The sequence below is a fragment of the Rutidosis leptorrhynchoides genome, chromosome 7 (assembly GCF_046630445.1).
Source record: "Rutidosis leptorrhynchoides isolate AG116_Rl617_1_P2 chromosome 7, CSIRO_AGI_Rlap_v1, whole genome shotgun sequence".
Taxonomy (NCBI): Eukaryota; Viridiplantae; Streptophyta; class Magnoliopsida; order Asterales; family Asteraceae; genus Rutidosis; species Rutidosis leptorrhynchoides.
This window is the reverse complement of record NC_092339.1, coordinates 296,371,586-296,384,724: the sequence shown is the minus strand read 5'-3', so window position 1 is coordinate 296,384,724 and position 13,139 is coordinate 296,371,586.

Below are 13,139 nucleotides of genomic sequence, written 5' to 3'. Positions count from 1 at the left end.
AGGAAAACGGTGATAAGAATCACCAATACAACAACAGCAGCAATTACAACAATAATCGCAACAATTATCCCAACAATCGCAACATCAATCGCAACTACAACAAACGGCCCAACAACAACAACAACAACAACAACAACAACAACAGCAACTACAACAATCATCCCAACAACAATAACAACCGCAACAACAACAACAATCAGAAGCAGCTATGCCAAAGGTGTGAAAAGTATCACTCGGGGTTCTGCACCAAATTTTGTAACAAGTGTAAAAGAAATGGTCATAGAGCAGCGAAGTGTGAGGTCTATGGACCAGGGGTTAATAGAACTAAAGGAACAAATGGTGTCAGAACGAGTAATGGCGGAGCAAGTAGTGTCAGAGCAAGTTATACCAATGTAGTTTGTTATAAATGTGGAAAACCTGGCCACATTATTAGAAATTGCCCGAACCAGGAGAACACGAATGGACAAGGCCGCGGAAGAGTTTTCAATATTAATGCGGCAGAGGCGCAGGAAGACCCGGAGCTTGTTACTGGTACGTTTCTTATTGACAATAAATCTGCTTATGTTTTATTTGATTCGGGTGCGGATAGAAGCTATATGAGTAGAGATTTTTGTGCTAAATTAAGTTGTCCATTGACTCCGTTGGATAGTAAATTTTTACTCGAATTAGCAAACGGTAAATTAATTTCAGCAGATAATATATGCCGGAATCAAGAAATTAAACTGGGTGGCGAAATATTTAAGATTGATTTGATAACAGTATAGTTAGGGAGTTTTGATGTAATAGTTGGCATGGACTGGCTGAAGAAGATGAAAGCAGAGATTGTATGTTACGAAAATGCAATTCGCATTGTACGAGAAGAAGGAGAACCCTTAATGGTGTACGGAGAAAAGGGCAACACGAAGCTATATCTTATTAGTAATTTGAAGGAACAAAAACTAATAAGAAAAGGTTGCTATGCTGTTCTAGCACACGTCGAGAAAGTACAAACTGAAGAAAAGAGCATCAATGATATTCCCGTCACAAAAGAATTTCCCGATGTATTTCCGAAAGAATTATCGGGACTACCTCCACATCGATCTGTTGAATTTCAAATAGATCTTGTACCAGGAGCTGCACCAATAGCTCGTGCTCCTTACAGACTCGCACCCAGCGAGATGAAAGAACTGCAAAGCCAACTGCAAGAACTATTAGAACGTGGTTTCATTCGACCAAGCACCTCACCATGGGGAGCACCGGTGTTATTTATCAAGAAGAAGGATGGTTCGTTCAGATTGTGTATAGACTACAGAGAGTTGAACAAACTCACCATCAAGAACCGTTACCCACTGCCGAGAATCGACGACCTGTTTGATCAACTACAAGGCTCGTCAGTTTATTCAAAGATTAATTTACGTTCCAGGTATCATCAAATGCGGGTGAAGGAAGATGATATTCTGAAGACTGCTTTCAGAACACGTTACGGTCATTACGAGTTCATGGTTATGCCATTTGGGTTGACTAACGCACCAGCTGTGTTCATGGACCTCATGAACTGAGTGTGTGGACCATATCTTGACAAGTTTGTCATTGTTTTCATCGATGACATACTTATTTACTCAAAGAATGATCAAGAGCACGAAGAACATTTAAGAAAAGTGCTAGAAGTATTGAGGAAAGAAAAACTGTACGCTAAGTTTTCAAAGTGTGCATTTTGGTTGGAAGAAATTCCATTCCTCGGTCACATAGTGAACAAAGAAGGTATCCAGTGGACCCGGAAAAGATCGAAACCATTGAAAAGTGGAAAACCCCAAAAACTCCGAAGCATATACGTCAATTTTTAGGATTGGCTGGTTACTACAGAAGATTCATCCAAGATTTCTCCAAAATAGCAAAACCCTTGACTGCATTAACGCATAAAGGGAAGAAATTTGAATGGAAGGATGAACAAGAGAAGGCGTTTCAATTATTGAAGAAAAAGCTAACTACGGCACCTATATTGTCATTGCCTGAAGGGAATGATGATTTTGTGATTTATTGTGACGCATCAAAGTAAGGTCTCGGTTGTGTATTAATGCAACGAACGAAGGTGATTGCTTATGCGTCTAGACAATTGAAGATTCACGAGCAAAATTATACGACGCATGATTTGGAATTAGGCGCGGTTGTTTTTGCATTAAAGACTTGGAGGCACTACTTATATGGGGTTAAAAGTATTATATATACTGACCACAAAAGTCTTCAACATATATTTAATCAGAAACAACTGAATATGAGGCAGCGTAGGTGGATTGAATTGTTGAATGATTACGACTTTGAGATTCGTTACCACCCGGGGAAGGCAAATGTGGTAGCCGACGCCTTGAGCAGAAAGGACAGAGAACCCATTCGAGTAAAATCTATGAATATAATGATTCATACTAACCTTACTACTTAAATAAAGGAGGCGCAACAAGGAGTTTTAAAAGAGGGAAATTTAAAGAATGAAATACCCAAAGGATCGGAGAAGCATCTTAATATTCGAGAAGATGGAACCCGGTATAGGGCTGAAAGAATTTGGGTACCAAAATTTGGAGATATGAGAGATATAGTACTTAAAGAAGCTCATAAAACCAGATACTCAATACATCTTGAAACAGGGAAGATGTACAAGGATCTCAAGAAACATTTTTGGTGGCCGGGTATGAAAGCTGATGTTGCTAAATATGTAGGAGAATGTTTGACGTGTTCTAAGGTCAAAGCTGAGCATCAGAAACCATCAGGTCTACTTCAACAACCCGAAATCCCGGAATGGAAATGGGAAAACATTACCATGGATTTCATTACTAAATTGCCAAGGACTGCAAGTGGTTTTGATATTATTTGGGTAATAGTTGATCGTCTCACCAAATCAGCACACTTCCTACCAATAAGAGAAGATAACAAGATGGAGAAGTTAGCACGACTGTATTTGAAGGAAGTCATCTCCAGACATGGAATACCATTCTCTATTATCTCTGATAAGGATGGCAGATTTATTTCAAGATTCTGGCAGACATTACAGCAAGCATTAGGAACTCGTCTAGACATGAGTACTACCTATCATCCACAAACTGATGGGTAGAGCGAAAGGATGATACAAACGCTTGAAGACATGCTACGAGCATGTGTTATTGATTTCGGAAACAGTTGGGATCGACACCTACCGTTAGCAGAATTTTTCTACAACAACAGTTATTATTCTAGTATTGAGATGGCGCCGTTTGAGGCACTTTATGGTAGAAAGTACAGGTCTCCAATTTGTTGGAATGAAGTGGGGGATAGACAGATTACAGGTCCGGAGATAATACAAGAAACTACCGAGAAAATCATCCAAATTCAACAAAGATTGAAAACCGTCCAGAGTCGACAAAAGAGCTACGCGGACAGTAAAAGAAAAGATATAGAGTTTGAAATTGGAGAAATGGTCATGCTTAAGGTTTCACCTTGGAAAGGCGTTGTTCGATTTGGTAAACGGGGGAAACTAAATCCAAGGTACATTGGACCATTCAAGGTTATAGATCATGTCGGACCAGTAGCTTACCAACTGGAGCTACCTCAACAACTCGCGGCTGTACATAACACTTTCCACATCTCAAATTTGAAGAAATGTTTTGCTAAAGAAGATCTCACTATTCCGTTGGACGAAATCCAAATCAATGAAAAACTTCAATTCATTGAAGAACCCGTCGAAATAATGGATCGTGAGGTTAAGAGACTTAAATAAAATAAGATACCGATTGTTAAGGTTCGATGGAATGCTCGCAGAGGACCCGAGTTCACCTGGGAGTGTGAAGATCAGATGAAGAAGAAATACCCGCATCTATTTCTAGAATATTCGTTAACACTTTCAACAGCTTAAAATTTCGGGACGAAATTTATTTAACGGGTAGGTACTGTAGTGACCCGAACTTTTCCATGTTTATATATATTAAATGAAATTGATATTTACATGATTAAGTGTTTCCAACATGTTAAGCAATCAAACTTGTTAAGACTTGATTAATTGAAATAGGTTTCATATAGACAATTGACCACCCAAGTTGACCGGTGATTCACGAACGTTAAAACTTGTAAAAACTATACGATGACATATATATGGTTATATATATAGTTAACATATTTTTATTATAAGTATGTATCTCATTAGGTATTTTAACAATGAGTTATATACATAAAAATGAGACTATTAATTTAAGAAACTCGAAAACGATATATATAACGATTATCGTTATAACAACGTCTTACTAGGTACATATGAATCATATTAAGATATTGATACACTTGGTTAATTATGTTAAATGATAAGTAAATATATTATTAAGTGTATTAACAATGAAATACATATGTAAAAATAAGACTACTAACTTAATGATTTCGAAACGAGACATATATGTAACGATTATCGTTGTAACGACATTTAACTGTATATATATCATACTAAGATATATTATATATCATAATATCATGATAATATAACAATTTAACATCTCATTTTTTATAATAAATAATGGGTTAACAACATTCAACAAGATCGTTAACCTAAAGGTTTCAAAACAACATTTACATGTAACGACTAACGATGACTTAACGACTCAGTTAAAATGTATATACATGTAGTGTTTTAATATGTATTCATACACTCTTTAAAGACTTCAAGACACTTATCAAAATACTTCTACTTAACAAAAATGCTTACAATTACATCCTCGTTCAATTTCATCAACAATTCTACTCGTATGCACCCGTATTCGTACTCGTACAATACACAGCTTTTAGATGTATGTACTATTGGTATATACACTCCAATAATTAGCTCTTAGCAGCCAATGTGAGTCACCTAACACATGTGGGAACCATCATTTGGCAACTAGCATGAAATATCTCATAAAATTACAAAAATATGAGTAATCATTCATGACTTATTTACATGAAAACAAAATTACATATCCTTTATATCTAATCCATACACCAACGACCAAAAACACCTACAAACACTTTCATTCTTCAATTTTATTTATCTAATTGATCTCTCTCAAGTTCTAACTTCAAGTTCTAAGTGTTCTTCATAAATTCTACAAGTTCTAGTTACATAAAATCAAGAATACTTTCAAGTTTGCTAGCTCACTTCCAATCTTGTAAGGTGATCATCCAATCTCAAGAAATCTTTGTTTCTTACAGTAGGTTATCATTCTAATACAAAGTAATAATCATATTCAAACTTTGGTTCAATTTCTATAACTATAACAATCTTATTTCAAGTGATGATCTTACTTGAACTTGTTTTCGTGTCATGATTCTGCTTCAAGAACTTCGAGCCATCCAAGGATTCGTTGAAGCTAGATCCATTTTTCTCTTTTCCAGTAGGTTTATCCAAGGAACTTAATTTAGTAATGATGTTCATAACATCATTCGATTCATACATAAAAAGCTATCATATTCGAAGTGGTAAACTAGTAATCACTAGAACATAATTTAGTTAATTCTAAACTTGTTCGCAAATAAAGTTAATCCTTCTAACTACACTTTTAAAATCAAATATACACATGATCTATATCCATATGATATGCTAACTTAATGATTTAAAACCCGAAAACACGATAAACACCATAAAACCGGATTTACGCCGTCGTAGTTACAACCGGGGGCTGTTTTGGTTTGGATAATTAAAAACCATGAAAAACTTTGATTTAAAAGCTATACTTCTGGGAAAATGATTTTTCTTATGAACATGAAACCATATCCAAAAATCATGGTTAAACTCAAAGTGAAAGTATGTTTTTCAAAACAGTCATCAAGATGTCGTTCTTTCGACGGAAATGACTAGCTCTTTCAAAAACGACTTGTAACTTGTATTTCTGACTATAAACCTATGCCTTTTCTGTTTAGTTTCATAAATTCAAGTTCAATACAAAACCGTGGCCGCTTAAATCACTCAAAACGGATTAGAAACGAAGAAATGGCGAGCAAAACAAAATTGGTAAAAACTACTCATTTTAGCTACGTGAAAATTGGTAACAAATCTATTCCAACCATAACTTAATCAAATTTTATTGTATATCATGTAATTTTGAGATACCATAGACACGTATACAATGTTTCGACCTATCATGTCGACACATCTATATATATTTCGGAACAACCATAGACACTCTATATGTGAATGTTGGAGTTAGCTATACAGGGTTGAGGTTGATTCCAAAATATATATAGTTTGAGTTGTGATCAATACTGAGATATGTATACACTGGGTCGTGGATTGATTCAAGATAATATATATCGATTTATTTCTATACATCTAACTGTGGACAACTAGTTGTAGGTTACTAACGAGGACAGCTGACTTAATAAACTTAAAACATCAAAATGTATTAAAAGTGTTGTAAATATATTTTGAACATACTTTGATATATATGTACATATTTGTTATAGGTTCGTGAATCGACCAGTGGCCAAGTCTTACTTCCCGAAGAAGTAAAAAAATCTGTGAAAGTGAGTTATAGTCCCACTTTTAAAATATAATATTTTTGGGATGAGAATACATGCAGGTTTTATAAATGATTTTCAAAATAGACACAAGTACGTGAAACTACATTCTATGGTTGAATTATCGAAATCGAATATGCCCCTTTTTATTAAGTCTGGTAATCTAAGAATTAAGGAACAGACACCCTAATTGACGCGAATCCTAAAGATAGATCTATTGGGCCTAAAAAACCCCATCCAAAGTACCGGATGCTTTAGTACTTCGAAAATTATATCATATCCGAAGGGTGTCCCGGAATGATGGGGATATTCTTATATATGCATCTTGTTAATGTCGGTTACCAGGTGTTCACCATATGAATGATTTTTATCTCTATGTATGGGATGTGTATTGAAATATGAAATCTTGTGGTCTATTGTTACGATTTGATATATATAGGTTAAACCTATAACTCACCAACATTTTTGTTGACGTTTAAAGCATGTTTATTCTCAGGTTATTATTAAGAGCTTTCGATGTTGCATGCTAATAAATGGACAAGATTTGGAGTCAGCATGCTTGTATTATATTGTTTAAAAACTGCATTCGAGATTTATTTTGTTGTAACATATTAATATTGTAAACCAATATGTATTGGTAGTGTGTAAGTGTGATATTTTAGATTATCATTTCTGGATAATCTAAGTGGAGTCTTTTTAACCTTGTCGATAAAATAAAGGTTATGGTTTGTTTTAAAAACGAATGCAGTCATTGAAAAACGTCTCATATAGAGGTCAAAACCTCGCAACGAAATCAATTAATATGGAACATTTATAATCAATATGAACGGGACATTTCATACTATTGGTATATACACTCCAATGATCAGCTCTTAGTAGCCCATGTGAGTCACCTAACACATGTGGGAACTATCATTTGGCAACTAGAATGAAATATCTCATAAAATTACAAAAATATGAGTAATCATTCATGACTTATTTACATGAAAACAAAATTACATATCCTTTATATCTAATCCATACACCAACGACCAAAAACACCTACAAACACTTTCATTCTTCAATTTTCTTCATCTAATTGATCTCTCTCAAGTTCTATCTTCAAGTTCTAAGTGTTCTTCATAAATTCTACAAGTTCTAGTTTCATAAAATCAAGAATACTTCCAAGTTTGCTAGCTTACTTCCAATCTTGTAGAGTGATCATCCAACCTCAAGAAATCTTTCATATTTACAGTAAGATATGTTTCTAATACAAGGTAATACTCATATTCAAACTTTGATTCAATTTCTATAACTATAACAATCTTATTTCGAGTGGAAATCTTACTTGAACTTATTTTTCGTGTCATGATTCTGCTTCAAGAACTTTCAAGCCATCCAAGGATCCTTTAAAGCTAGATCCATTTTTCTCATTTCCAGTAGCTTTATCCAGAAAACTTGAGGTAGCAATGATGTTCATAACATCATTCGATTCATACATATAAAGCTATCTTATTCGAAGGTTTAAACTTGTAATCACTAGAACATAGTTTAGTTAATTCTAAACTTGTTCGCAAACAAAAGTTAATCCTTCTAACTTGACTTTTAAAATCAACTAAACACATGTTCTATATCTATATGATATGCTAACTTAATGATTTAAAACCTGGAAATACGAAGAACACTGTAAAACCGAACATACGCCGTCGTAGTAACACCGCGGGCTGTTTTGGGTTAGTTAATTAAAAACTATGATAAACTTTGATTTAAAAGTTGTTCTTCTGGGAAAATAATTTTTCTTATGAACATGAAACTATATCCAAAAATCATGGTTAAACTCAAAGTGGAAGTATGTTTTCTAAAATGGTCATCTAGACGTCGTTCTTTCGACTGAAATGACTACCTTTACAAAAATGACTTGTAACTTATATTTCCGACTATAAACCTATAATTTTTCTGTTTAGATTCATAAAATAAAGTTCAATATGAAACCATAGCAATTTCATTCACTCAAAACGGATTTAAAATGAAGAAGTTATGGGTAAAACAAGATTGGATAATTTTTCTTGTTGTCGCAACGTGAAAATTGGTAACAAATCTATATTAATCATATCCTAGCTAATTTATATTGTATTATACATGTATTCTAATATATTATGTAATCTTGGGATACCATAGACACGTATGCAAATGTTTTGACATATCATATCGACCCATGTGTATATATTATTTGGAACAACCATAGACACTCTATATGCAGTAATGAGTGAGTTAGCTATACAGGGTTGAGGTTGATTCCAAAAATATATATACTTTGAGTTGTGATCTAGCCTGAGACATGTATACACTGGGTCGTGGATTGATTCAAGATAATATATATCAATTTTTTCTGTACATCTAACGTTGGACAACTAGTTTTAGGTTACTAATGAGGACAGCTGACTTTAAACTTCAAAATGTATTAAAAGTGTTGTAAATATATTTTGAATATACTTTGATATATATGTACATACTTGTTATAGGTTCGTGAATCGACCAGTTGAAAGGACCCGTTTATATACATTATAAACGATTCACAATAGTTGATTACATTGCGAGGTATTTGACCTCTATATGATACATTTTACAAACATTGCATTCGTTTTTAAAAGACAAACTTTCTTTACATCGAAAATTGACAGGCATGCATACCATTTCATAATATCCACTATCCAACTATAAATTGATTTAATAATAATCTTTGATGAACTCAATGACTCGAATGCAACGTTCTTCGAAATATGCTATGAAAGACTCCAAGTAATATCTTTAAAATGAGCAAATGTACAGCGGAAGATTTCTTTAACACCTGAGAATAAACATGCTTTAAAGTGTCAACCAAAAGGTTGGTGAGTTCATTAGTTTATCATAATCATTTATTTCCATCATTTTAATAGACTACAAGAATTTCATTTCCAGTTCTCATAAATATACGTCCCATGCATAGAGACAAAAATAATCATTCATATGGTGAACACCTGGTAACCGACATTAACTAGATACATATAAGAATATCCCCTATCATTCCGGGATCCTCCTTCGGACATGATATAAATTTCGAAGTACTAAAGCATCCGGTACTTTGAATGGGGTTTGTTAGGCCCAATAGATCTATCATTAGGATTCGCGTCAATTAGGGTGTCTGTTCCCTAATTCTTAGATTACCAGACTAAAAAGGGGCATATTCGGTTTAATAATCCAGCCATAGAATGTAGTTTCATTTACTTGTGTCTATTTCGTAAATCAGTTATAAAAGCAGCGCATGTATTCTCAGTCCCAAAAATATATATTGCAAAAGCATTTAAAAAGGGAGCAAATGAAACTCACCATACTGTATTTCGTAGTAAAAATACATATAACGTCATTGAACAAGTGCAAGGTTGGCCTCGGATTCACGAACCTAAATTAATTATATATAATTATGTGTTGGTCAATATTTGTCTAACAAATTAGGTAAGTCATAGTGTACCACAATCCTAATGCTCGAGACTAATATGCAAAAGTCAACAAAAGTAAATTTGACTCAAAATAATTTCCAAAAATCTATACATGATTAATATATAGTTTAAATATCGTCGTTTTATATTTTTAAATATTTTTAAAAGATTTATTAGAGTAAATAATATAATTTATTTATTAATAAATAAAATTTTTATATTAAATTTATATAATAAAATATACTTTTATATATATTAAGTAATAAAATTTATAGGGTTCATTTAATATCATAAAGATAATATGATAGGTATTATTAAAGTAAGTTATTACACGTAGTAAAATATGTTTGTATCACATATTTATTTGATAAAATAATATCTATAATGATAGTAAGTAAAAGTTGTATTATTTTGTAATAATAATTATTATTATAAAAATATCAATATTTATAATTACTAAGATGACATTATGATAAAACGATAATTCTAATTATGATAACTTTAATATTTACGGTAATTTTTAATATTATCTTTAAAATAATAATTCTATTTAAAATAATAATAATAATAATGATATTTTATAGTAACAATGACATTTCTATTAAAATGATAATTTTTGTTAAAATGATTGTTTTAATACTAACGATACTTTTAATAATAATAGTAATGATAAAAATAATAAGAACGATAATTTTATCTAAATCAATATCTTATAATATTTTAATTTCATCATGATACTCTTACTCATTATTTTCTAATCATTTCATTTAATAGCTTTTAATTGTCTTTTATATCGTGTTCATAATAATGATAATAATAGTAATCAAAATAATTAGGTGTTACAAATATTTGTTTTAATTACACTAATATTAATAATGATAGTTACTATAACATTATTAATGATAATACTAATAATTATCTTAATGATAATATAGTAATAATAATAATAACAATAACAATAACCATTTTTAAATAATGATATATATATTAATAATGATAATAATAATAATAATACTAATAATAATAATAATAATAATAATAATAATAATAATAATAATAATAATAATAATAATAATAATAATACTAATTAGATAATAATAATACTAATTATAACTTTAACGATAATAACGATAGTAATAATAAAAAAAATAACAATTTTTAATGATAAATCCCTTTTATTGATAAAGATAATAATAATGATAATAATAAGATAAAACTAGAACGACGATAAAAACGACGATAATAATAATCATTTTTAATAAAAATATCGAAAATTCAATTGATTATAACTTCTAATCCGTTCATCGAAACCATTCAATATCTAAAGGAAAAGTTCTTAATTTTTCGCTAGCTTTCCAAGGACATGCATATCTTATACCTTATCTCAACCGCAAGTGTAACTAATTCAATATTCAACCTAATATATCTAAGGGCAATATCAAAAGTACAAGCATGCATAATCCTAAATACTCGAGCACTAGTCAGGGATACACTATTAGTATGTAAAAGTTAAATTATGAGTACTCACGTATCAATATTGAGATTCAATATTGCAGGAAAGGTACGTAGACGCAACAGAAATGATAAACACTATATTGACCTCACGAGCATACCCATGAACCATACTCAATCACCTCCATAGCTATAATCCATAATTTCCTTAATCCTATCCTACTCGAAAAACAATTTCGAAATCACTCGGACAGCACTCCGTCGTAATATTTTATGTATACTAATAATATCTTGAAATAATACGAAGTAAATATATATGTAAATCGATTGAGAGAGTTTAGAGAAAAATATTTTCAAGTTTCTATGAAATAATGAAACCTATTGAATTCTATTTATAATCGATTTTTGAATTATTAAAGTGAATTATTAAAGTATGAATTATTAAAGTGAATTATTAAAGTATGAATTATTAAAGTGAATTATTAAAGTATGAATTATTAAAGTGAATTATTAAAGTATGAATTATTAAAGTGAATTATTAAAGTATGAATTATTAAAGTGAATTATTAAAGTTAAAGTAAAGTAAAAATAAAGTAAAGGTAAAGTTTAAGTATAGTAAAAGTATAAAACTATGTACGTATAATACGCGTATAAATATATATAATATTAATTTAAATCGTTATATATATTTAATAAAATAAAATATAAATATCATTATCTTTATCATACTAGTTAAGTAATGAGTTGTCAAAAGTGGTTCTAGATATTTATAAAAGTTATATACGTTTTAATAATAAAGTTCTTTTTAAACTGAAAACGTTTTTTTACGTTTGAAACTAAATAGATCAATCGAGTCTTTATGAGATTCAATCTTCCACTATCCTTTGTCTAGTTCTCAATGATTGACAATTTGTTCTTATTTATAAATCACTTTACCATTTTCCGAATATTGTTAAAATGGAAAGATTTCTCAAATCAACGTGGGCCTTTCAACAGAGACTTGTAATCATAATTCAATATATCTGATAATTCAATCATTTGATCTTATCTTCTAATTCCATTGATAAACATTTTGAAACAGATACAATCATATAAAGTATTTAATCTAATATTTTGTTTACGTTTCAAGTTATAATATATATACACATATACATATATAATCATATTCGTTCAATGGTTCGTGAATCGTTGGAACTTGTTCGAGGTTGAATGAATGTATGAACATAGTTTAAAATTCTTGCAATTTAACTTAACAAATATTGCTTATCGTGTCGGAAACATATAAAGATTAAAGTTTAAATTTGGTTGGAAATTTCTGGGTTGTCACAGTACCTACCCGTTAAAGAAATTTCGTCCCGAAATTTGAGTGGAAAGGTCGTGAATGATAATAAGTATGTTTTCAAGATGCATACGGGCTGAAAATTAGAGTTTTATCATCAGCGAATAATTTAGATAAACAATCCCTTTATATGAAGAGTACGAATGAAGCTAACATAGAAGAGTGAAATGAGTAAGTGTAGATTCATCTTATCATTTGACGTAGATATGATTGATTCCCAGATTTCAAGGGATTTGAAGAAAATCTTCTTAATAAGATTTAAATCTCCGGTAATCAAGGGAATTAGGATCCGCTTTAAATGCGATCGTCCATTTTAATTGTTGTGTCGGAGATTTTCTTATAAATTCACCTCCTTCATTTCCTTACAACTCACACCTTCTGTTGATACATTTTATGCAAGTCCCTAGTCA